At 34.6% G+C, this 26,754-nt stretch overlaps 1 pseudogene; it reads left to right on the top strand.

Annotated features, from left to right (window-relative positions):
- Positions 1–871: 871 nt before the first annotated feature.
- Positions 872–26,500, top strand: LOC141512233 (5-aminolevulinate synthase, non-specific, mitochondrial pseudogene; annotated as a pseudogene).
- Positions 26,501–26,754: the final 254 nt, after the last annotated feature.

The following is a 26,754-nucleotide window of genomic DNA, read 5'->3' as shown; positions in this document are numbered from 1 at the left end:
GATAGAATAGACTCTCAAACATGTGAGAGCAATGTACATATTTCATCCTTGGTGGCACAATTTCTTGGAGGGCGCCAGAACAGTCTCTGTGTACTTTTTTACCCCCCTTACACTGAAGCATACTTTTTAATCTGGAGAATTCAAGGTGTCAGCTGGCATGCTACAGCTTGAAAGCCAATAGGCAGGCATCACAACTTGAATTTTTCTACAAAACATAGAACTCTCTCCAAAGTCCTGCCAAACTTTACAGGAAATGTTGCAATGCATACCATTTGGGGGCATTGAGGCTTTCTGGTCCCTGCCTGCTTTTGTAATTACTTAACTCACAATTGAAAATGTTATTCACTTAGCTTAATGACTAGATTCGTTGAGGCAAGTCCTAGCATAGGTACCATCTTCTCCCTGATACCTGCTCATACTCCTGTTTACTTGAAATCCCTAATCTCAATCTTCTTTACATAGGCAAAAGTCATTTCCAGTATTTGTAGAAAAAGTATGGAATCATCTCCTCCATTGAATGATGTCAGTAGTTTAGGCTTGAATATATTTTGAGACTCAACAGTTGTTGGGGGAGGGGAACTCACATAAGAATGCTATTAAGGAACAACTATCAAGGGATTTGATTTTACTAAAATGTATGTTTTTAAAAATCTGTTTTGACGGATATTTGCAGGAAGGGAGATTTTCTGAGTATTTCACCAGAATCCCAAAATAGGTGCGTGCACTTAAAGAGAAAAGACCGGTTTACCCTGGTAGGGGGACCAGAGCTCACTAGCCTCCATTCCTGTAGGCCAAGTGCTTTTTTTTTTCCACTTCGTAGCATGCTCGTAAATTTGTAAATTTGCCACAGCACACTTGTAAATTTGCCAGGATGGCAGGGACACATGACCCCCCAGCTGGGAGCCCTGCCAACTCTCAGGAGAAGGAGGAGGGTGGGGACACCCCAGACCACCCTGGGTTTAGATTTATTAATAAGGATTCTTGATGGTACTGATAGTGGTTCCCTTTGGACAGATGTGGCTTAAACTGGAATGCTTATTTTTTCCCTGAAAATTCAACCAGATTCTACCCTCGTTTCCAAGTATTAAACCTAATACCTTATAAAAGAAATCCTTATATATACACACATATGTGTATATATACATATAGAAAGAAATACCACATCTAGTATTTCATATATAATTCATACATGTCTGTATGTGTGTGTATGTATTTCACCTGATCTCTTACATTCTCCTATTCTTGGTTCCAGTCAGGAATCCCTTGTTGCCTCACAGCAGGCAGAAATTCTCCAATTTTTACAGCCTCTCCTTCTGCACACAAATACCCCTTCATTTTTCTTGATTCCTGGTAATCTCATCGTCCCTTGTCTCTGAAGAATCACCTCACACCTTCCAAACCAGACAGATTAATGTCCCCTTTTCCCAAGGTGTGTGTTTGGTCTGACTCAAATTTAGCATCAGAGTTTAGCATTCTCCCCATGCCTCTTAGGGGGAGGAGGGGATTGAGAACTCTTTCCCTTTTTGATTCCTTGCCCTTGCTCTGAGCTAAAGTAAACTTAATTATTTCATGAATCAAATACAATATTCCTGAATCTCACTTAGAAAATAATGACATCCTTCTGGGAAGTTTGATTTTAAAATTTCATTGGAAATTAAGAAAATCTCTGAACACCCTGTTATGTTCTTTTGCTCTCCTCTCCTCTCTTTTTGCCCTCTCCTCTCCTCTCCACTGCTCTCCTTTCCTGTTCTCTCCTCTCCTTCCTCTCCTCTCCTTTCTTCTGTTCTCTGTTCTCCTCTCCGCTCCCTCTAATGTTCTCTTTCCTTTTCTTTTTCTTTGTCATGGATCATGATTTTTTTTCTGGATGGAAAACTCCCAGTGTGATTCAATTCTAGTTTTAAATTTTTCTGAGATTATTTTTAGAGGTAAACTGACTTGTCCACAGTCACCCTGTCAGTCTTTGTTCCAAATTCCACTTGAATTTCAATCTTTCTGACTCTCAGACTAGCCCTCTCTCCACTTCTACCATGCTGTGTTTCTGTCCCTCCAGAACTCTAAACTAATGTTTCTGGGACAAAAAATTTCCAACCTCAAGAGAATTGGTAACAGAGGGGTTAAGGGGATTACAGAGCTAACTTTGCAGGCACCAGCAGCTGTGGTGGGCTATAAAGTGTGCTAATTGGATAGTCTGGCCTTTTCTACATACTCTCTCCCTTCCAATTTGGTATTTGAATATTATATCATTTTTGTAGTAAGAGATAAAAAATATGAGGGATTAAAAATATTTGGGAAGATTTCTATGATCTAATACAGAGCAAAATAAACAGAATTAAGTAAATCATATGTCCAATGGCTACAAGAATTCAGTGAAAAGATAATTAAAAAGAAGTGAACTTTAGTTTGGTTCTCTTTTTAAAATTTTATTTTATTTCATTTTCTCCTTCCCTCCTTCCTCTCCCACATCCACTGAGAAGGCAAAAAAAACCCCAATTTATTACATAAATGTATAATTATGTGAAACAAATTTTAGCAATACCCATGTTCCCTCCACCCCCTCTCAAAAAAGCAAGAAAAAGAAAGGAAAAATAGCCTTTAATCTGTATCCTGACTCCATCAGTTCTTTTTTCCAGAGGTGAACATCATTATATTGAACAGAATAAATATATCTTTCAGGTTTCGTGCTATTGGTGGCACTGTGAAAATTGTTCTCTTGGTCTTCTCACTTCACTTTGTATGAGTTTATACAGGTCTTAGCCAGGTTTTTCTGGAACCATCTCATTCATCATTTTTTTTTAACAGCACAAGTATTCAATCACATTTATGTACCATTATTTGTTTATTATTCCCTACCTTATAAACATCGGCTCAGTTTCTGATTCTTTTCTATCACAAAGAGTTGCTATAAGTATTTTTGTACCCATAGTTTCCTTTCCTCTTTGATCTCTTTTAAATGATTGTTCCTTCTTCATTCTTTTTTCTTTAGGTTTTTGCAAGGCAAATGGGGTTAAGTGGCTTGTCCAAGACCACACAGCTAGGTAATTATTAAGTGTCTGAAACCAGATTTGAACCCAGGTACTCCTGACTCCAGGGTGGATTCTTTATCCACTGTGCCAATTGCTGCCCCCCCTTCTTCATTCTTGAAGGGTCCAATGACATCACAAGGGTGATATCTAGACCAACATGAATTGTAGTTAAGTGAGACAGAGCTTTGAAAAGTCATCAGCTTCTGTTTCTCTAGGCAGAGAAGACAGAAGTCAAGGCAAGTATAGATCTAGTAATGGTATTATTGGCTCATAGGGTATGCACAGTTTTGCTAAGTAAACAGCATCAGAAAAAAATTATTAAAGCACTGGATAATAGACACAACAGAAACAAACCTCCAACCTCATAGTAGAGAGGTGGGGGACTATTAAAGGATAATGTTCTCTACTACATAAGCAGGCATGTAGACAAATCTGTTTCAGTTTATTTTCTTGATGGTTTTTGTCCCAAAGAATGCTTTAATGAAGAAGGGGATGATTATGGTGTAAAGAAAAGCATCAATAAAACATCTTTTAAAAACTAAAATAATAGTAATAATATTAGTTCCCACTTATGATTAAAAAAGTTCTTTACAAATTTTCTTCACTAGAGTCTCACGATTGTGGTTGGTATATAGGATGTATATTCGTTTATGAACATTTTCTAGATAAGAAAATTAAATTCTACAAAAATCAAGTGAAATCAAGTGAGACTAAAATCTCAGTCTTTTACTCCAAACCACTCTAATGCATCATATATTCATGTCCTGATTTTGGACTCAGAAATCATCTGAATTCTTGGGAAGGCTAAGTTCAAGCACCAGACAGTCTATAATGCAGTAGCTTGGTTTCTTTGTTGCCTAGTGATCAATGTTAAATTATAGCAAGCTACAATATTTGTAGCAAGTATAACAAGAGTAGTATTTTTGATTCTATCAATAGTAAAAATCTTAGTACATATTACATTTGTCAATTAAACCGTACTCTACCCCACTGAGATGTCCCCTGTGACTATCTGGTATTCTTATCTAATAACTAAATGGTCTAATGTTCAGTTCATGATGACAATGGCTTTTCCTCTGCCTTCACTTAATGTTGTTTCCCTTATCCATCTTCCCTGAAGGTCATGATTTTACTTGTTTTTGTTTTAGGTTTTGTTTTTTTTTTCCAAGGTGAAGGGGTTAAGTGGCTTGCCCAAGGCCACATAGCTAGGTAATTATTAAGTGTCTGAGGCTGGATTTGAACTTAGGTACTCCTGACTCCAGGGCCAGTGCTCTATCCACTGAGCCACCTAGCTCAGTGAAGGTCATGATTTTAAAATGATACAATTAGATAGGTAAATGCATAGCAAAAGCAGAATCAATATAACACTGATTACACATCCCATTCACTCCCCAGATTTAGCCCCACCTAAGACAGAAACCTCCTTTAAACTGGTGTCTATTTCCCCGTCCTCAGTGTTTTATTCATAATACCAGAGTGGAAATTTAGTCTACTCAATACAAAATGCATCCAGATACAAGGGCAAAGAAAAATCAACTGACACTCCCCATGGCTATTAAAACAAGCAGTCCAATCACTAGTGCCCTTGAGTTCTTTCCCCCTTGTCCCTTCCTTTAGAATGCAGGAATGAGGGAGGAGAGTGTTTATCCTTCCTCATCCCCACCCTCATACTCCAGTCCTTGGGGAGCAATTAAAAGATGTTGGCTTATGTCAGAAAAACATAGCAATAGTAGATCTACCCTCTTTATCTAGATACCTTGACATTTACATGCATTGTGTCCACTTCCCCTTTTAAATGCTATTTTTTTAGCCTAACCTGCATAATGATTCAGTCTCCAATCATCTTGTTGTCTAGCAAGCTGATTTGTCAACAAAAGAAAGCTCTTCATTTCTTGCAAGTCTTGAAGTTTCCATCAAGATCTCTACTACTTAGTTACTTCTGCCTTAAAGGACAAGACCAATCTTTTCAATTTTTCCCTTCTCCTTTCTAAGGTAAGGAGTTGCCTTTTAAACCTTCTATATTGGGAATTTGGAGGGGGAAAAAAGCATCTTCTTTAAGAGTAAACAATCAAACCTCAGAAATTAATTTTCCCTTCAAATAATTCCTTATTGTTTTAGGTTAATTGAAGTCCAGAAAGTCTTTGAAAAATCATTTTATTTAGGAAAAATTCACATTGTAGTTAGTTGACCAAATTTTCAAATAAACTATTCAGAAAAATTTTGTTAATTTGACCAGAAGGTGTCCTACTCGATCTAATTTTCTCACATCTCCCTGGGTGTAGACCTTTGAGTCCCAGGTTGGGTCAAAAGAGCTTTGAGATTTGATCCATGGTCCAGTTTTCTTTTGCTTGGGGAAGAAAGTTGTCAATCGTACACTTAACATTTTTTTAAATGATGATGTCAGACATTAACCCTTAGAAAAATGTAACCTCCAAGCACTTACTTAATGCTTCTTCCCCTCCCTCAAGCAGTATTCCCCAGGGGGTGAGGACCATAACAGACATTTGGGATATAAAAACTGCTATGAGAAAATTCTGTTCATCCCACCTAACCAGGCAATTTTGCAAAAACAATCCTTATCTTAGCTTTCAGATGAATTTTAACCAGATTCACAATCATATGAGTGTGGTCCTGTCATTATGCCTATTTTCAGGATGGATAGAAATATATCCTAACCAAAAGGCAGATTCCTTCAGTAATGATGGCCTAATCTTCTTGTCAATGACAGAGTCACACATTTACCATGACAGGGTCTTAAAGAAATATCTAGATGTTTCAGCTTTAAAAATTTGTCCTTATACCATCAAACCACAGTAGAAAAATGGATGCTTTAAAAAAATTGTGGGGATAGTCAAAAATAATTTAACTATGATATGCAACAAAACTAATCTAAGCTGGCCTAAAGCCCTTCCCTTTCCAATCACATGTATAAGAGCAGCTCCAAATCACAAGACATAAATGAACCAATATGAGAGCATCATAAATAGGTCTATGAGGTTCATTGAATTCAATGACTCCTATCAACCTTGAAACACTATGTTGTCATTAACAGTACTTTTCAAAGTTGCAATACTCTCATGAACTGTATTCAGTATTTCCATTCTCTGGTTCAAGCTACTTTTCTAAATAGTTTCACAGGACTATGCTACAAGTTTCAGCTAGGAGAGCAAGACCTCATCAAATTTTAATAAAAATAATAACTAACATTTATAAGGTTTTCTGAGTACTTTCTTCACAACAACTCTGGAAGTTAGGTGTTATTATCCCCTTTTGACAGATGAAGAACCTGAGGCATAAAATGGTTAAATGAACTGTCCAAGGGTTATACAATCATTTAGTACCTGAAGTCAGTTTGGAACTTAAGTCCTTTTGACTATAGGTCTGTTGCTCTATTCATTGCACTACCTAGCTTTTCCCATCAAAGTAAAACATCTCTAGACCCCTGCCAGAACTTTCATTCCTTCAGGTCCCACTCTTTTCCCTAATTATAAGCTTATAGTTGGTAACATTTCTCTTTTTTTGGAGCAGGAATTGAGTTTTAACCATCACTGCTCGCTGGCCAGGGCATATCCTCTCTACCATCATTGTCAGATCCCAAAAGATCCAGTAAAAAATTATAGGGGACTCTATTAAGTAGATGATTCCATTAAGCCTTTGGAATGTCACTCACTCTATCTTGATTCCACCATAGTATCTGGATGGCAGCTGAAGCAGTGAATAGAGCACTGGTCTTGGAGTAAAGAGGACTGGAGTAGCTGTTTTACTCCAGGCAACCCGATTCATATCTGGCCACTGGAACCAGAGAAAATGAGGTTGATGACATAGTATCCCCTCACCCATATTCAATTCACTTGTTTGTCATGGCAGCACCTCCCCTTGATGTCTTGGTCTTCTTCAAGAACTAAGGACAAAATCACCAGTATCTGTTTACTGTAATCTCTAGGAATCCAACCAAAACTTAGAGGACCTTTCCCTATTTATATTTGTCCTCCTAATAAAACAGTGAGTAATACATATGAAACATACATTTGCTCTAGGGCAGCTAGATAGCACAGTAGATAAAGTTCCAGGCCCGGTGTCAGAAAACCCTGAGTTTAAATCTGGCCTGGGACTTATTAACTGTTTGACCCTGGGCAAGTCACTTAACCTTATTTGTTTCAGTTTCCTCATCTGTAAAATGAGCTGGAGAAGGAAATGGCAAACCAGTGCAGTATCTTTGCCAAGAAAACTCCAAATGGGGACAATAAAAAGTTGGACAGAACTGAAACAACTGAACACTAACAACAAAACGTGCAAAGCTCTACTATGGCATTATACATACAATATTTAGACTCCAAAGGCCTCATGCAAACTGAACTGTTTCATGACTTCTTTCTCATGTCACCTAATTAGTACACCAAAACTGGTCCATTCTGACTCTACAAAGAGATTTTCAATGATTTTAATTTCTTTTTTACTCTTTTCAGTTGTTCCCTCAGGGAAAAATCTCTTCAATCTAAAAATCTAAAAATTCAATGAACATTTTTTAGGTATCTACTGTGCTTCATTCACAGTATTGAGGATACAGCTAAGAAAAAGAAAGATAGCAACTGCCCTCAGGGAACTTACATTCTATCAGGGGAAGACAATACAGAAAAGGAAACTGAAAAGAGGATAGATCCTGGGGAGTACCCAGCTTAGGAACATAGTGCTTGATGAATCAAAATCTAGTAGAGTAGCTGATGAAGTTACCTGAAAGGTTCTGAATCCTCTATAAAGGAAGACTTTGAGTGAAGTTTATTGCTCTTCCCTCCAGTCCTCCAAACAGAGGAGAGAGATAACTGAAGATGCTGAGGAGTCACTGAGCACCAAAAAAACAGAGGCAATTGGCACAGTGATGGGATTTTAGGTGATTCACTTCTCCTGGGGGGAAGCATGATATTTGTGAAGTTGAAAGCAAGAAGAGTTACTGATGGGAAATAATGAATGAGATGTGACAACTCTTCTGTTTTCCTTGACTCCTTTATTAATTGTTCCTTATTCAGTTTCAAGAACTTTCAGACCAAGATTGAGAGCCTGCATATGTGGTTATTGAAAATTGCATAGCCCTGTATTTTTACTTCATATTGACACTAGGAAATCTGTTTTACTTATATTTCAGAAAGTGAAGGTAGCTGCCTACATGAAGGTAGGCAGATAAGTACTCCATGGTGCATGTAGTACAGAGTCTGGAGTAAGGAAGACTCACCTTCCTGAGTTCAAATCTTGCCTCACATACTTATTTGACCCTGAGCAATTCACTTAATTCTGTTTACCTCAGTTCCTCTTCAATAAAATGAACTGGAGAAAGAAAGGACAAACCATTCCAGTATCTTTGCCAAGAAAAATCTCAGATAGGAACATGAAGAGTTGGATGTGACTGAAATAGCTGAACATAAGTGTGTCAGATTTTCTTGGAGTGATTGCAAATTAGGACAAGGAGCAAAGAAAAAAATTGACCTTTAGGTCCTTATTTTTTCAAGGCAATGGGTTAAGGTCCCATAGCTAGGTAATTATTAAGTGTCTGAGGTCAACTTTGAACTCATGTCCTCCTGACTTCAGGGTCACAGCTCTATCCACTGTACCACCTAGCTGCCCCTTATATTATTCTTGATCTTAACCTCTAATAATTTCTTATTACTATGATACATTCAGGCAATGATTGATTGATTCAGGTGGCCTGATCATAAAGCTCTGGAGCCAAGACAATAATAGAAAAAGCCAAAGGGTATTCAATTTAAAAGTTGTAAAATTGAATGAGACTCATGAAAATTGTTTTCCATTAAAAGAAACCAATATGTTCTTTCTTGCTGTTTAATTCAACAGGGCTGATATACATATATATCATTTGCTTTCTGTAGAAAAATTGCTACTCGTCATATTTGCTAGGGGGAGCAGGCATTCGTCTAAATAAGACATGACAAAAGAGCCAAAGGACCAAAGAGCATAGTTCTATTGACAAGAGAATCAGTGTTCAGTTCAGACATCTGACCATACCAAGCCTTATATGCCTTGAGAGAAACAAACCAATAGAAGAATTGTGACTTCCTACATTCCTACCACTGGCTCAGTAATGACTATTGAAAGGTTTTTTGATGTGTAAGAAACCCTAGGGATAGGTGCCTGATTAGATTTCCATGGCAATACCAACAAGGGGAACTTAGTTCCTGGGCTTTTGACTTGCTTGGCAGAAGTCAGAGAAATTGAGCCTGACCCTGAGAAAGATTATACATGGACTGGGCAAAGATAACTATGCTGAGGATTTTGATTTGCTTTTAGTTCTGAAATTATGATTCTAAAGAGCTGTACACTTCATTGAAATGTACTAAGGACCTAAAATAGGTAGAAGCTTAAGTGAGATGAGGGCTGGACTATGATCTGATTGGATAAATATATATCGAACCTCTAGACCTTGCTTCTAATGAAAGAAAGTGGCCTTCGATAGTCTTAAGAGTTTGATTTGATTTTGGATGATAGTAGGCCCTTTGGTTTAGGATGATTACTTCAGGTTGAATATGTGTAATCCTTGAAGATATGTATCTTTTTCTTCTTTTAAAATCCCTGGACTTCAGCGCAGTGTCTATTGTTTGGGGCAGCTAAGTGGTGCATTGGATAGAATGTTGTACCTAAAGTTAGGCAGATCAAAGTTTAAATCTGACCTCAGACACTTACTAGCTAGTTGTGTGATCCTGGATAAATCACTGTCTGTGTTTGTTTCACTTTTCTCATACGTAAAATAAACTAGAAAAGGAAATGGCAAACCGTTTCAGTGTCTTTGCCAAGAAAACCCCAAAAGGAGTCACCAGGAGTCAGACACGATTGAAATGAACAAAAAGAACATTTTCAAATCTCTAAAGTTTAGCACAATGACTGCCATGTTCTGATGGCTGAATATACCTAGATATTGTTACACAGCACCCCCTGGCTGTAATATAGTACTTTACCTTATCTCTCCTTTTCTTCAACACCATCATTTTTGATGTTTATGTTTCTTCTTCTTCATTAGAATATGAGTTCTTAAGTTGTAGTATATGATTGCAATGCAATACTATTGTGCTTTAAGAAATTAACAGAAAGTTCATTTCAGAAAAGCTTGGAAAGACTTACATGAACTGATACAGATTGAAGTGAGCAAAAACCACAGGGTTAAGTGACTTGCCCACAGTCACACTTCTAGTGTCTGAAGCCAGATTTGAACCAATCTTCCTGACTCCCAAGTCCAGCCACTATATCTTCTGCACCATCTAAGTCATGATCAGGTAAGACCATCCCTATCCAATAAACTCCAATGTTCCTTATTATCTTTAGGAATAAATATCTACTCCTCTTCTCAGTTTTAATCTCTTAAAAATTTTTTGACCCTCTCTGACTTTCTAATCTTATACCTTATTCACTTGCACAAACTCTACAAGCTAATGATACTGATCCTCTTTTTCTTCGCTTAGGATACCTGACTCCATTCCTTTTCACTGGTTATGCCTCATGACTGAATTTCTCTCCCTCTTCATTGCTGCTTCCTATCTTCCTTGGCTACCTTCAAATTTAGCTAAAATTATAACAGGAGCAGAAATCATTTGTGCTGGTGCTGCCACAATAACCACAGGCAGGACTCAAAATTCAAAAAATCTAGGAGCTTTTTAGGAGTGAATTAATTAAACATTTGACCAAATATAGCAAGTTAATAGCAAGATGATAATTTTGTATGGCCAGTGAATGATGTTATAAATATCCAAATGGTCCTTGGCAGGAAAGATGCTCCCCATTCCTGTTCTACAAGAAACCTTTTCTGATCACCCTTAATGTTAATGTCTTCCCTCTAAAATTATCTCCCACTTGTATTGTATATGTATTTTTTTTTAGTACACAGATATTTGTAGGTTGTCTCCTCCATCAGACTGTAGCTTGAGTTGAGGGCTATTTTCTTGTTTTTTGCTTTCTTTGTATCTTTAGCATTGAGCACATGGTAGGCACTCGATGAATGCTTATTGATTTGATTTGACTTGAATCTCTTTCCATCATCTAATACATGGTCAGAGCTGATTAATAAGTTAACCATATGGCATTAAACATATGGCTATCATTAGTTTACCTATTTTTATCATTTATTTCTTTCATGTTTTTATTCTGTACTTTCTTAACAGGAACTTTTTTTTTCCTGGCTGTTCATATTGAAATAATATTTCCTAACATTTTACCAAAACCTCCAGGTAGTCAAATTTTGATTGATTATTTGCCATTTCAGTCATCTTGAAGAAAATCTAGTCAGTCTTTTAACTCTTCAATAAATACATGAGAAAGAAATTGAGACTGGGTTTACTTATAGTCTTTGAATCAAACTAAAAATTTCACTTCAAATGTGTTAGTCACATTCCTAATCTTTGTTGACCTTTACTTGTTCAGCAATTCCAGATTACTGACACTGTTCTAGCAGTGATACAGCTATGAAGATAATAGTTTATGTTGATTTAGACTTAGACATGATTATATAACTAACCAATTTAAAGTAGGTTTAGAACTAAGTATGGGTAGACTCAGATTTTTTTTATCATTCAGTCATTTTAGTCATGCCTGCCTCTTCATGACCCCATTTGAGGTATTCTTAATGAAGATACTGTAGTATCTTTCTCCCATTCATATTGCAAGATAAGGATACTGAGGAAAACAGGGTTAAGTGGCTTACCCTACTTCTAGTGAGTATCTGAAGCCAGATTTGAACCAATCTTCCTGACTCTGAAGTCCAGCTACTTTATCCTCTGTATCATCTAATTGCCCTAAATTCAGATGTAGAAAATGTAATATTCTATAGTAATAGAACCCAAATTGCTGGAAATAAAATTAAGAAATGGAATATTTAAAAATTTAAAACAAGAGAGATGAGGTAAAATAATGGTGAAATTCATTATTAATGTTAGACTCATTACATCTATGTTAACTCTATCAGCTCTAACTGTTCCCTCTTGGCACACTAAGATTTCCCATCATAAAAGAAAAAAAATATCATTCAATTCTTCTACTTCCATGAGTTATCATTTCATCTTTTTCAGGTTCAAATTCCTAGAAAGAATAACCCTATAATCCCTACTTTCTTTTCATCATCACTATAGAAATTAATCTTTCAAAGATTTCCAATGACCTATTAATTAATAATAATATTTGCTTCCTATCAATCAGACCAAGGGTGAAAGAAAAGACAATGAGAAGAATGTCTTTGCACAACACTTCCTTCATTATATTAAATATAATGTGCAAGTTATATTATCATATATATGATTCTCTTCAAACACAGACAGCTGTTATTGTAATTATTATTATTATTATTATTATATCTAACATTTACATAGTGCTTTAAATTTTGAAAATCAAATAGCATTTTCTCAGTCCTCATCTTCCTTGAACTCTCTGTAGCATTTGGCATTACCCCCCTTCTTGATAATATTTTCTCTGTTGTATCTTCAAACTAAAGTTTCCAAAGGATTATTGGACGGCTGCCCTATTACTGAATCTGTGAGTTGTCTCCCCCAATTAGAATATGAGCTCCTTGAGAAAATGTTTTTTCTCTTTTATAAACACACATATACTTGCATACATATCTATACTCCCAATACATCACTCAGGGCTTGCATCATAAGAATTTGATAAATGATTTTTTATTTATGCATTATATATATATATATATATATATATATATATATATATATATATATATATCAGCCTTCTAAACCTTCTCTTTTCCAGTTTTCTTCTCCTTTTTTTAACTTTCTAGATAGTACCTGATAACCATAGATATATGTATAACCAGGCTAAGAATTGACTTTATATTGCCCAGAAATGATTTATTGCCTTGTACATCTAATTACAACCATATAGTCTAGACTTAGCACATTATTTTCTTCCCCAAAATTAACAAGTAACATTGAACATTACAAGCCACAAGTGCTCCATGCTTGGGACATTTCTAATTCTTAAGCAAATGTCCTATTTGTTTCAGTAATACAAGTCCTGGAATGACTTCGGGTCTGATATCATAGGAAACAAGTTAGATTTTTCTCTGAGACTTGGTCATTTGGAAGTCTAGTTACCTTACAACTGCATTGTGAAATATTGGTTCCCCAAATCATAAATTCCATGAATGCCCATCCAAGAGAATTTCTAAGCAATTTTAGACTTCTCTATTAAACTATCACTATTCATTTAGACTCCATTTCAATATCTTTCTTTTTTTCCCATCATAACTCATCTTTTTTTAAAAAAAGAAAAAATAGATCTGATCATACCCTCCACTCAAAATTTTTTTAATAATTTTCCTTTGCCTACTGAGTAAATTTCAAACTTCTGCCCATGATATTCAAAGCTCTCCACAACCGAGTACCAGTCATGGCACTCATACCACTGTTCTTCATTTACTCTTGTCAGACTATAATGGGTACTTTCCAAACTTAAATATTATATTTCTAGCATAATTAAAAACTACCTTTAATTTTCCATCTATACTGCATAATATCTTACCTCCAAGTCTTTGTTCAATTTGTTTTCTATATATGCTTCAACCTTCTATATTTCTTCCATCCTGTAAACTCAACATGAATACTACCCCTTCCATAAGCCTTCCCTAATCAGATATAGTTCTCCTTTAAGTGTTTCTGTGTTCCTTAGTGTTCCAGCCACCTTGTCTGTTGAAGCAGACAACATGCCCTGGAGGTCTTAACCCTTTTAGCCTTGGAATTTCCAGTCTGGAAGTCTTGACATGCTGATTGGTGAAGACCTCACATGGCTCACTCTATTTAGATAATTTCCCATTATGCCTTACTTGACTCATCAGTCATCTTCTTTCCAGATGCTTTGCTCTGACCAGAGACTATGCACTGATTTAAAATGCTTGAATAAATGAATGAATGAATGAAATTTAATTAATGCCAGCTTATTATGTTAGCATTAATTATTTTTTTCATTCATTCATGCTGAAATATGATACCTCTTCATGTATGCTATTGGTCATCATTGCTACCTAGAAAAAAGAGAAGTAATAAACTATAGGAGCAAACCTATTTTCCCATGATATTTTGGTCCTTGTTTCATATGTTTTCCATTGAAATTTTATTTGAAAAAGTATCATTGAGCTGAATTTAAAATGAATGCTTCTCAGTAGTATATTAACATTATGTCCTTAAATTAACCTTACAAGTACCCTTTTCTCTGGCATTGAACTACTTTGCCTTGAATCAGGTCTGGGCATTTCATTGCCCTGATACCTCTTCAGGTCAACCCTTTGTTCTTAAATGTGAAGGAAAAATATGAAGTAAATTAGTAAGCATGTATTAAACAGGCAAAGTGGGGGGAGAGATGTTCTGTCAGAATCCATCTGACCTTGATTTGAAATAATATTACATTTATGCATATACTGGTCTGCTAGGTGGTGTGAATTCAAATCTGGTCTACTTACTAGCTGTGTGTCCCTGGGCAAGACATATAACTAACTCCGTTTGTCTCTTTTTCTTCACTGATAAAATGATCTGGAGAAGGAAATAGCAAACCACTCCAGTATCTTTGCCAAAAAAACAAAACAAAACCCAAATGGAGTCACAAAAAGTGAGAAATGACTGAAACACCTGAACAACAATAAATAGACTAAACTATTTATATGATTCTCTGGGCACCTGCTCTATTCACTTTACCTCTTTCACACTGGAGTTATCTTTAAGGTGAAAATACAGAATAAGAATACCTTTAAGTCCATTCTTTTTCTCTTTTTCTTTTCAATATCTTTTGTTTTCATATCACATTCCCCTATCCACTAAACTGCAATGAGAAGGAAAAGTGTTGAGCAAAACCAATCAAAATAGTGACCAGAGTGTCTATGTATATAGATGTGTGTATCTATCTATCTATCTATCTATCTCTATCTATCTATCTATCTATCTATCCATATATGTATTCTGTGTCTATAGTCATTGTTATTCATCTTTTGTTCTCAAAGAGGACAAATAACATAAGGATGATGATGTCTTAAATTCAAGTGAATTGGATTTAAGTAATGCAGGTCTGTGCAAAGTTATCAGCCTCACTCCTTCAGAATGATCTGAATCCAGGAGCAAAACAAAGGTGCCTACATACCTACATAAGGTGCTTAACTACAGGAACCTTATCAAGGAAAGGAGGGATGGATATTTTCTTACTTTTTTCTCTAATACAAATATTAATCAAAATAATTAAAAGGTATTATATATGTCTTAGTGTTCTTTTCATTTATATTATTTTAGATATTGTCTATATTCTGATTACTTTACTGTGAACTAGTTCTTTTAACTTCCCATATTTCCCTGCATTCATTCTATTATAATTTCTTATAGTGCAAAATATTCTATTATACAAAGTGTCCCCAAATTCTTACTGTAGTTTTAAACTTCTAAGCTTTAAGTTTAAGTTGTACAAAGAATTTTGGAATTCCCTCTATACTTATGATGTTCAGTTTGATTTTGTCATTCCCCCAATTAATGAGCATTCATTCTGAAAAATGAGTTTACCTTTGATCAAAATTTTTTGTCATCTGGATTTAAAGGCCAGCACTATATGACTATTTAATATGGTGATTGTAGTTACTTAAATGAATTATGAATACATAAAACCAGTAGTATATATTTTTCTCATGAGTAAAGTATGCATATTAGGTAAAGTTTAAGGAGGATGTGTTCTTGGGACTGAGATGGTTATGTTAAAAACAGACACTTTCTTTTTTGTTGGTGAGTTCTTATGGTACCAATTCTTCAATGTAGGAAATAATATATTCAACAGGCTAGTTAAACCACAACTAGTCTCTAAAGAGAACTAAGACTGGACACATGGAAGTAGGCCATGAGAGAAATCTATATACATAATTGTAGCATTTCACTTGTCAAAGTTCATAAAACCTCATTCCCATCTTCTCTGAAAAATCCCTCTAGTCACGGACGCTAGTAATTTTTTGAATGCTTCATTAATTATTTATCAAGCATCAGCAATGCACTCCATGCCATTTGAAAAATAGAGGAAACCTGGTCACCACCCTGGAGAACTGCCCTGCATTTGTTTCCAGAAACTTAGCAATGGAGTGAAAGACAGAGTATGTGATTCTGGAAGTAAAAGAGATGGGAATATAAGCAAAAATAATCTACCTAGCAAAATTGAATATAATTCTTCTGGAGAAAAATGAATATTTAATGAAATAATGGACTTACAGGAATTTCTGATGAAAAGACCAGCATTGAATAAAAAAATTACCTTTAAACATAAGACTCAAGAAAAGCATTAAAAAGGTAAATATAAAAGAGAAAGAATAAGAAACTCAATAAGGCTAAACTGTTTACTTTCTATATGGAGACATAATACATATAATTTCTAATAACTATAATTATTAAGACTATTATTAGGATTCTATGTAGTAAAAGGGTGTAAAAGTGAATTGATTATTTAGGGATGATATTTTTAAAAAAGGATAGTTGAGAAAGAAGTATACCCTGGGAAAGAGGGAAAGAAAGAAAGGGAGAAAAATCATCTAGAATAAAAGAGATGCACAAGAAAAATAATGAAAAGGAAAAATTCAGGAGATGGAGCATGCAATACTTGAACTTCACTCACAACTATATCAATTCAAAGAGGGAATATATATATATACATACATATACACACACGTGTGTGTGTGTGCATGTGTGCATGTGTGTGTGTGTATTTTTAATTGTTCATAGAAAACTATCTCAACCAACAACAGAGGAGTAGGAGAAAAAAGGGAAAGAGAAAGCACATAAAAGACAGCGGTGGCCAAAAGCAAAACAGACTTTAAAAAAGAGAAAGGATAAAAAGAGAGAGAAAAATATAAATAGAAACAGGATAAACAGAGAAAAGGATAAAAAAAAGATTGAAGGGAAATGAACAGTTAGAAATCATAACTGTGAATGTAAATGGGATGAACTCACCTATAATAAAGAAGCAGATAGCATTATGGATTAGAAATTAGAATCCAACAGTTATCCCTTTCCCATTGCAAGGATTAGGGGCATAGCACCTCATAATCTGGAAAATGTTTGACCCTCCCCTTGTATCAGATAAGAAACTTGAATTTTTTCTTTTCCTTTTATGGGTTGATTAAAATATTAAAATATAAAATATGTTGGTATTAAGCAACTTATTATATATATGCATACATCCTTTATACATATATTTTATGCATTTCTTAGTGTCTAAACTTTTTCTGTGTTTTCTCCTGGCCTTCACATGTTATCTGAGGCTTCCACAAAACTATACAAAAATTCTCATTCAATTTCTTATTCCAACCTGTCATATATTGAAACTACAATGGGGAAATCACAATGTGGAAGGAATCAAGAAACACACTTGAATCACTTCATCTTGTTTAAAAGAACCATAGATAATGAAGTAATATCAATACAAAACATATAAACACCAAATGGTGTAGCATCCAAATTAAAGGAAAGTCAAATGAACTACAGTAGAAAAATAGAGAGTAAAGCTACTATAATGTTATGCTATATTATACTACACCACACCACACCACACCATACCATACCATACCATACCATACTACACAAACTATACTGTACCATACCATAACATATCATACCATGCCGTGCCATGCCATGCCCATACCATACCATACCATACATATGATACTATACTATACTATACTATGCTAACTATAACTATAACTATACAATACAATACTAGTGGGGGACCTCAGCTTTCTTCTCTCAGAGCTAAATAAATCTAACCAAGGAGATGGACATAAACTTAGAAAAATTAGATATGCTGGACCTTGGGGGAAAAATGAATGGGAATAGATGGGAATATAACTTTTTCTCATTTGTACATGGCACTTTTACAAAAATTGGCCATATATTAGGTCAGGACTGTACAAAATGTGACCCTTAGGCCAAGCTACCACAGAGCTCTCACTAAAATGGCAAATAAAAATATATTGTCTATTGTTTCAATAAAACCTTTTCCTAGCTGTGTGGCCTTGGGCAAGCCACTTAACCCTGTTTGCCTTTCAAAAACCTAAAAAAAAAACCCTTTTAAAAGTAAAGTTAGATAGTCTTGTTTTAGGAAATTAAAAGCCTCATACTTAAATGCAAAAGAAAGCAGAATTATTTAATATAAATTTTTCATACCACAATGCATAGACTAAAAGTTAATTGGAAACTAAATAGTTTAAGTCTAAAGAAACAGGTGAATGCATAAATGATAGAAACAATCATTTCATTAAAGAGAATGATAGCAATGAGACAACATACCAAAATTTGTGGGATCCAGGCAAAACAATATTTATAGGAAAATTAGTATCTCTAAACATTTATAACAATTAAAAAAGAGAGTAGATCAATGAATGGGACATGCAATTTGAAAAATTAGAAAAAGAACAAATTAAAATTCCCAATAAAACAACAAAATCAAAACGTTGAAAATCAAAGGAGATTAATAAAACTGAAAGGAAGGGGCGGCTAGGTGGCACAGTGGATAGAGCACCGGCCCTGGAGTCAGGAGGACCTGAGTTCAAATGCAACCTCAGACACTTAATAATTACCTAGCTGTGTGGCCTTGGCAAGCCACTTAACCCCACTGCCTTACAGAAAAAAAGCAAAAACAAAACTGAAAGGAAGAAAACCATTGAACTAATAGGTTTATGAAGGTAGTTTTATGGAGAAAAATAGTAAAATTGATAAACCATTGGATAATTTGATTTTTAGAAAAAAAGGAAAACCAAATTCTTAATATCAAAAATGGAAAGAATGAGTGCACCACCACTGAAGATGAAATTAAAGCAATTATCAGTAGTTATTTAGACCAATTATATACAAGTAAAACTGATGCTCCAAATGAAATGGATGAATATTTTTTTTTAGGTTTTTGCAAGGCAAATGGGGTTAAGTGGCTTGCCCAAGGCCACACAGCTAGGTAGTCTATATAATTAATTATTAAGTGTCTGAGACTTGATTTGAACCCAGGTACTCCTGACTCCAAGGCCGGTGGTCTATCCACTCTGCCACTTAGCCTCCCCGAAATGGATGAATATTTAGAAAAAATAAACTCCCCAGATTAACAGAAGAGGAAATAGAATACTTAAATTACCCTGTCTTAGAAAAAGAGTTTGAACAGGTCATCAGTTTTTTCCCTTAAGAAAAAAAATCACCTGGATCATATGGATTTACAAATAAATTCTATAAAACACCTTTTTTTTTGTTTTGTTTTTGCAAGGCAATGGGGTTAAGTGACTTGCTCATGGTCATATAAACTAGGTAATTAAGTCTCTGAGGCTAGATTTGAACTCATGTACTCCTGACTCCAGGGCCAGTGCTCTATCCACTGCAACACCTAGCTGCCCCAATTCTAGAAAACATTTAAAGGACCATTAATCTCAATAGTATATAAATTGTTTGAAAAAAAATAAAGGAGTCCTATCAAATTCCTTTTATAATACAAATATGGTGTCAGTCCCTAAACCAGGAAAGGAAAAAGAGAGAAAGAAAATTATAGACCAGTTTCCCTAATGTATAACAATACAAAAAGTTTAAATAAAATGCAGGAGATTACAACAATGTATCACAAAGTTCATATACTAGGACCAGTTGAAATTTATACCAGGATTGCAGGGTTAGTTCAGTATTAGTAAAACTATTAGCCTTATTGACCTTACCAATTAAAAAAATAATATGATTATATTAATAAATGCAACAAGAACCTTTGAGAAGAATGCAATACCCGTTCCTATTAAAAACACTAGAAAGCATAAGAATCAATGACACCTTTCATAAAATGACAAGTAGTATCTATCTAAACCAAAAGTGAACATTATCTGTACTACAGATAAACTTGAAGCCCTTACAGTAAGATCAGGAATGAAAGAAGAATGTCTATTATCACTATTGCTTTGCAATATTTTAGAAGAATTGCTAAATTATAGCAATAAAACAAGAAAAGGAAGTTGAAGGAATAAAAAGAAGCAATGAGTAAAGAAACATCCCTTTTTGAGATGATATGAATGTTATACTTAGAAAACTCCAAAGAATCAACTAAAAAACTAATTGTAACAATTAACAACTTCTGGAAAATTGAAGGATATAAAAGAAACCCATATAATTCATCAACATTTCTATATTCTACCAACAAAATCCAGCAGCAAGAGATAGAAAAAGAAATCTAGTTAAAATAACTACAGACAGCATAAAATACTTGGGAGTCTACCTGACAAGATAAATCAAGAGATTATATGAACACAAAGACAAAATGCTTTTTACACAAATAAAGAAAAATCTAAACTATTGGAGAAATATTAGCTGCTCATGGGTAGGCTGAGTCTATATAATTAAAAATTACCTAAATTAATTTGTTTATTAGTGCCAAAATCAAGCAATTATCAAAGATTTTTATAGAGCTAGAAAAATAGTAATAAAATTTATCTGGAAAAATGAAAGGTCAAGAATATAAAAAGAATTAATGAAAAAAATGTTAAGGAAGGCAAACTGGCAGTTTCAGATTTCAAATTGCATTACAAAATGGTAATCATCAAAACAATCTGATATTGACTAAGAAATAGTATGGTAGCAAATGACCAAAATAATCTTGTGGTTTTAGAAACCCTTTCAGTTAAGAAATCACCATTTGACAAAAATTGCTGAGAAAACTGGAAAGTGCTTTGGAAGAAACACGGCATAGACCAACATATCTATACCAAGATAAAATAAAAATGGGCACATAATTAAGACATAAAAGGTGATAGCATAAGCAAATTAGGAGAGTTAAATAATAGTTTATCTGTCAGATCTATGGAGAAGGGGTAAAATTTATTATGAAATGAGATATAGAGAGCACTATGAGATACAGATGGATAGTTTTAATTACTTGAAACTAAAAAGTTTTTTCACAAAGAAAATGCAGCCAAAATTAGAAGGAAAACAAGAAAAAGAGCGAATTTCTCTGTTAAAATTGTCATTTCTCAAATATAGAGTAAACTCTGAGCCAAATTTATAAAGAACCATTTCCCAAATAATAATGATCAAAGGATATGAACAAGCAGTTTTCAGAAGAAGAAATCAAAGCTACCTATGATCACATGAAAAATGTTCTAAATCACTAATAATTAGAGAATCACAAATTAAAATAACTAAGATTCCATCTCACACTTATCAGATTGACTAACACAATACAAATGGAAAATGACAAATGCTGGAGGTGATGTGGAAATATTTAGGATACTAATCCATTGCTGGTGGAGTTGTGAATTAGTCCATCCATTTTGAAGAGCAATTTAGTTATTTAGTTGAAAGAGCTATAAAACTGTACATCCCTTTGATCTGGCTATAACTAGCTAACATAACTAGATCATTATATCAAAGAGATTAGAAAAGAACTATTTGTACAAAAATATTTATAGTATCTCTTTGTATGATGACAAAGAACTGGAAATCAAGTGGTTTTTTTTTTTTTTTGGTTTTTGCAATGCAAATGGGGTTAAGTGGCTTGCCCAAGGCCACACAGCTAGGTAATTATTAAGTGTCTGAGACCAGATTTGAACCCAGGTACTCCTGACTCCAGGGCCAGTGCTTTATCCACTGCACCACCTAGCCACCCCTTAAGAGATGTTCTTAATTGAGGAATTGCTGAACAAATTGTGATATATGATTATGATGGAATACTATTTTGCTATTAGAAATGGTAAGAAGGAAGCTTTCAGCAAAACCTGTTAAGACTTATATTAACTCATGCACAGAGAAGTGACCAAAGCTAGAACATTGCATGTAGTGACAGCATTATTATGTAAGGTTGGGATCAATTGTGAAAGAGTTAGCAACTTCTCAAGACAATTATCCAAGACCCATGATAAAATATGCTATCTAGCTTTAGAGAGAGAACTGATTAACTCTGAATCTAGAGTGGAGCATATTTTTTCACTAGATTTATATTATTTTATTTTCTTTCTATTTTCTTTTGAAACATGGCTAATATTGAAATATGTTTTGCATGACTTCACATGTAAAATTAATACAAAATTGTTTGCCTTTTCAAAAGGGGAAGGGGCAGAAGGAAAGGAGAGGATTTGGAAATTAAAAAATGAATTAGTATTGATGTTTTATGTGTAATTGAGAAATAGTTAACAAAAATAATATATTAAAAATAAAAATGAATCTGTATTAGAGGCTGAAACTTTGAGACCTTAGTTAAAGAGAATTCATGTTTAAGTCCTTAGGTGCTTTAGTTGCAAAACAATTTTTAAATTTTCTCTTTAGACTTTCAACTTTTTTAGACTCCTATGCTCTTTAAATGCCTTCATTTGGAATACCAGTTAGCTAACTGTTTTTATAATTTATTCTTAACTCTCTTTATGTGAAAAGAAATAGATAAACAATGAATTCAAAGCTAGTCAGTTCTCAAAGCTTCCCTACCACTTTTGCAATTGTTAAAATCATAAAATAATCATCTTAATGTGTGGGAATTTTTTAGGTGGTCATGGTAAATACTGTAAAGAATAAATTCAAACTTTTTTTCTTAATGGATTTAAAATTAAAGCAGACAGCTGTGATTCAAACAATGTGTATTGAATAGAGATGTTTCAGTGAAAGGAAGAATGTCAAAATGAAACATATTTTCCTTCTTGAAGAAGAGGGGTAGAGACTATTTGTGCAGAATGTTGTATATGCTGTCAGACATAGTCACTGGGTTAATTGGTTTTACTTTATTGTTTTTTCTTTGTTACAAAATACAGTTCAATTAAAGATATGTTGGTTAAGGATTGTAATATAAAAAACTAATCTTATGAAAATAAATATTAAAATAAATTCTGCTTCAATTTTTTAAAAGATAAGGAATGAATATATCAGGGGGAGAGACCTTTCTGGAAAATATAAAAGGTGGGGAAGAGGTTGCTTTCTAAAGAGAATTCTTGAGAGTTTGTTCCTTGAAGTAACAATCTGTGCTCATTTATGGACACTTCTAAATGGGAATGTGTGTATCAGTTGCTCTACTTTTAGCATAGATAGCCTCAGAAGAAGATATTTAGGTAAATGAAGCTGTCTGTCCTTTCTATATCATCCTTCTGGGCCAGGATTGAATTCTGCTCTCCAAATTACTCATCTATTTCTGTTTTCCATACAGATCATCTGAAATACACTCCAATGACAAAATTACTTCTCTTTCTCCCTACCAAAGCAGGGTTCAGTTATTTTTCCCCCACAAAGTCGCAGAGACAATTTTGAGGTCTGATTTACTTCTTTGTTTTAGGATTTATAGTTCATCTTATTTGTCCTAAAACTTGGAGCAACTTGAAGCATGTTTAACTTTATATATTTTGCTTTTCTGCTTGCCTCAGTTGCTATTCTTTTTTCTTCCTGATGGCCATTCTGTAGAGACTGTGAACTTGGTTTTTAAGAAAAGCAATTTGACAACTGTATTTCAATATAATGAGTTTCACTGGGTGCCAAAGAAGTTCATAAAAATTGTTAAGAAATCTGGCTTTAACGTATCTAATGAGGGATATTCATATAAAAAAAACTTTTACCTTCTGTTCTCTAGTTTTGTTTGAGCCCCTTTTGATTGACTTTCCAAGATGAGTGGTAAATCTATTCGTACCTTTCATCATCTAGTTTGGAATCTGCTTTCCCTCTACTATAAGCAGTTATCCATAAATTCAGACATCACATTATTAGAAAAATTTTTGCTTTCTAAATTAATTTTTCTCTTCTGAATCCCATGTCTTCATTAAGCCACAATGAGAAAAACACAACTTATGCCCTGATGATCATCAATTTCTTGCCCAAGATGTCATAATTGTTGACAATACTATTTTTTTCAAATGTGTAGCTGAATCCTGTTCCATTTCTTCTGTACCTGGCTTTCCTGCAGAGATTTTTTTAATAGTACAGAATTTTGCCTGCCATGGTATTAGTTGTTGGCCTTCACAATGTTCCATAATCTAGAGCACTGCAGAGTTTCACTGGCTATTTTTCCTGGCCTTCCACAGCCTAAAGTTGGGATCTCCAGGGCACTGGAAAGAGGGAAGGGGAACCAGGATATGAAGTTTGGTCTTGTTTTGAACTTCATTGCCCAGAGTGTGGAATGTGGGAGAGTGGTCCTTCCTGAATGAGTTCAATGAAGTCAAAATTTGTGAAATTTTTGCTTGTTTGTTTTTATTTGTTTTTTTAACTTTTTTTTTTTGGTATTCTGAAAGTCCTAAATAGAAACATATGAAGTTGCTTTATTTAACCTTTATTTTGACAAGTTTTGAGAGGTTAAGAATATCAAACAACATATCTAGCCTGCTATTTTATCAGTTGACTTAGAAGTGATGCAGATGATTTTATAATCTATCCTGGGGCTAGTAGAAAGCTACTAGAGATTATTGAATATTGCCCAGCCTACATTTTTAGGAAAATTATCTGAACAGTATGGATTGGAGTAAAAATAAAAACTAGTCTGGTAAACCAGTTGAAGTCTATTGTAATAATCCAGGTGAGAGTCTTCTGGAACCAGAGATCAGAATAGTGACCATAGTCCCTCTGGCCATCAGATTCCAGTCTCACTGCCATCATTGCCACTTCCTTGGACACTGCTCAAAATCCTGTCCTTTTCCCCAAAAAGGTTATCATTGTGAGAATGTGACCATTCTTGTCAATTGTATTGCAAACCTTTCTCTAAAGGGCTGACAGATCTCTACTTTTCTGTGCCCATGATTGCCCCCAAATAATGGAAGTTGTATTCAAACCTGATTCTTGAGTTATGAACACTTCATCAGCTCACTTACAGCATGTTAAAAAATACCTCTACCCAATGAGAAGAATAAAACTTCCAAAACCGTGGTCTAGCATGCTGATGATTCTCAGCAGACACCAAGTGAATCCCAAATTTCTGTTTGGTCATCCATTCTCTGCCAGGAACCAGGGAACTGTCAATAAATGTCTCTTCTTAAGAACTCAGATGAAAACAAGGAACAAGATTGTCTTTCATAAGGCCAGTTTAGAGCTTCAAGAGGATGTACAGGAAATGCAGACTATGGGGGGGGGGATTGCTCAAATTTCAATTAATCTGACTATGATTAATCTCAAGAGTTGTAGAGAAGGCCAGAATGATTTGCTAAAGAATTTTCAGGATCTCATGAAAAAGCATAGAACAGAAAGGGCATCCTACCTACTTCAAAGCAACTTGCCAAAATCTGTTTCCATTTTTAAGAATGATGATTACATTGAAAAAAATAGATGAGAAAAAAATGATTATACTTACCAAATGTTTAAAACCATGAAATGGAGGGCACATATATTCTAAATGACAAATGAATACAAGGATTCTCTTGTTACTAAAAAAGCAGATATCTGATTTGACACTGACTACCTAAGGATGAGTTATCATTTTCAGGTGTGTGGGACAGTCATGGAAACATTAAAAATCATATAGTGCCCAAGCATGTGGTACTAGAAATATTTCTGGAACTACTAAGTTTCATGTTGGTCTAGAATGAGAACTGGCTGACCTCCATGGGAAAGATATAGCATTACTGTTTTCATTTTGCTTTGTTGCTAATGACTCCACCCTCTTCACTTTGGCTAAGATGATGTCAGGTTGTGAAATTTATTCTGATTCTGGGAACTATGTCTCCATGATCCAAGAAATTTAAAATAGCAAAGTGCCAGAGTATATATTTCACCATAATTATTTAAGTTTTCTCAGAGAATTGCTAAGGAAATCAGACCCTTCCATTGATCCCTAAGATTGTTGCATTTGAAACTATTAACTCAATGGATGAAGGAATATGTTCTTTGGAAGAACTATACATTGTGGCCAATGAATCTTAGGGCAACTATCTTTGTGGTTGATAGGATTATATGGTGCTTGAGGAGGTGGATTAGGTGATAAAGATGGAACCATTCACAAAATGGGTTTAAGTTTCTGGAACTCTTGTCAAAGCCTTTGATTGTATTGGGAGCTATATTTCCAGTACAAGTTCTTTAATAGATATCATATGATCCTACACTATTGGCTTCATTGTCCCAATTCTTCCCACCACCACCCCTACACCACATGCTTCTGCCTGGTACTCTTGAATCAGTCCACATTTTAAAGAGTACTCAAGGTCAAACCCTTTGCTGGCAGTACCAGTGCAATGTTAAACATATGAGGCAGATCCTGAAGGATGCTGAAGAATTCAAGTTCACTGCCCCAGTCACATCATTCTAAGCTGAATGGCAGATGCTGCTAAAAATACAGAGGTTTGTGATGGACTCATGAGCAATTATAATATCTATATCCAAGTCATCCACTGCCCATTAGTCCCCTGGGAGAATAATTTCATATTGCTCTGCTGACTCACCACATTTACAGAGAATCTTCTGTATACTTGGAAACTCATTGAACTTGACTTGAAGTCTCACTTCTCAGTAGAGTGTAACTTCTCTAAGAAGTTACCCTTACACTTTGATCATGAGTGAGAGATAGAAAGTCTGCTTTGCATGAGCAAATTGGTTTCTGACTGTCAATGTCTGAATCTAACCTCCAGACTGCTACCTGATGTCATTCAATCTCCTAAATATATCATCTCTATAGAACTTAAATATGAATTAACTTTTCTTGAATTTTTATCCATAGTGGAAATATAGTTCTGAAAATATATTTGTCTTAAAAATATGATCTGATTCTAATGATAATATTCTATGATAATTTTAATAATCCACATGAGAGGCAA

This window comes from Macrotis lagotis, chromosome 2 (assembly GCF_037893015.1).
Source record: "Macrotis lagotis isolate mMagLag1 chromosome 2, bilby.v1.9.chrom.fasta, whole genome shotgun sequence".
In the NCBI taxonomy this organism is placed as follows: Eukaryota; Metazoa; Chordata; class Mammalia; order Peramelemorphia; family Peramelidae; genus Macrotis; species Macrotis lagotis.
Note: the sequence above shows the minus strand (reverse complement) of the source record. Positions and strands in the feature narration are given on the sequence as shown.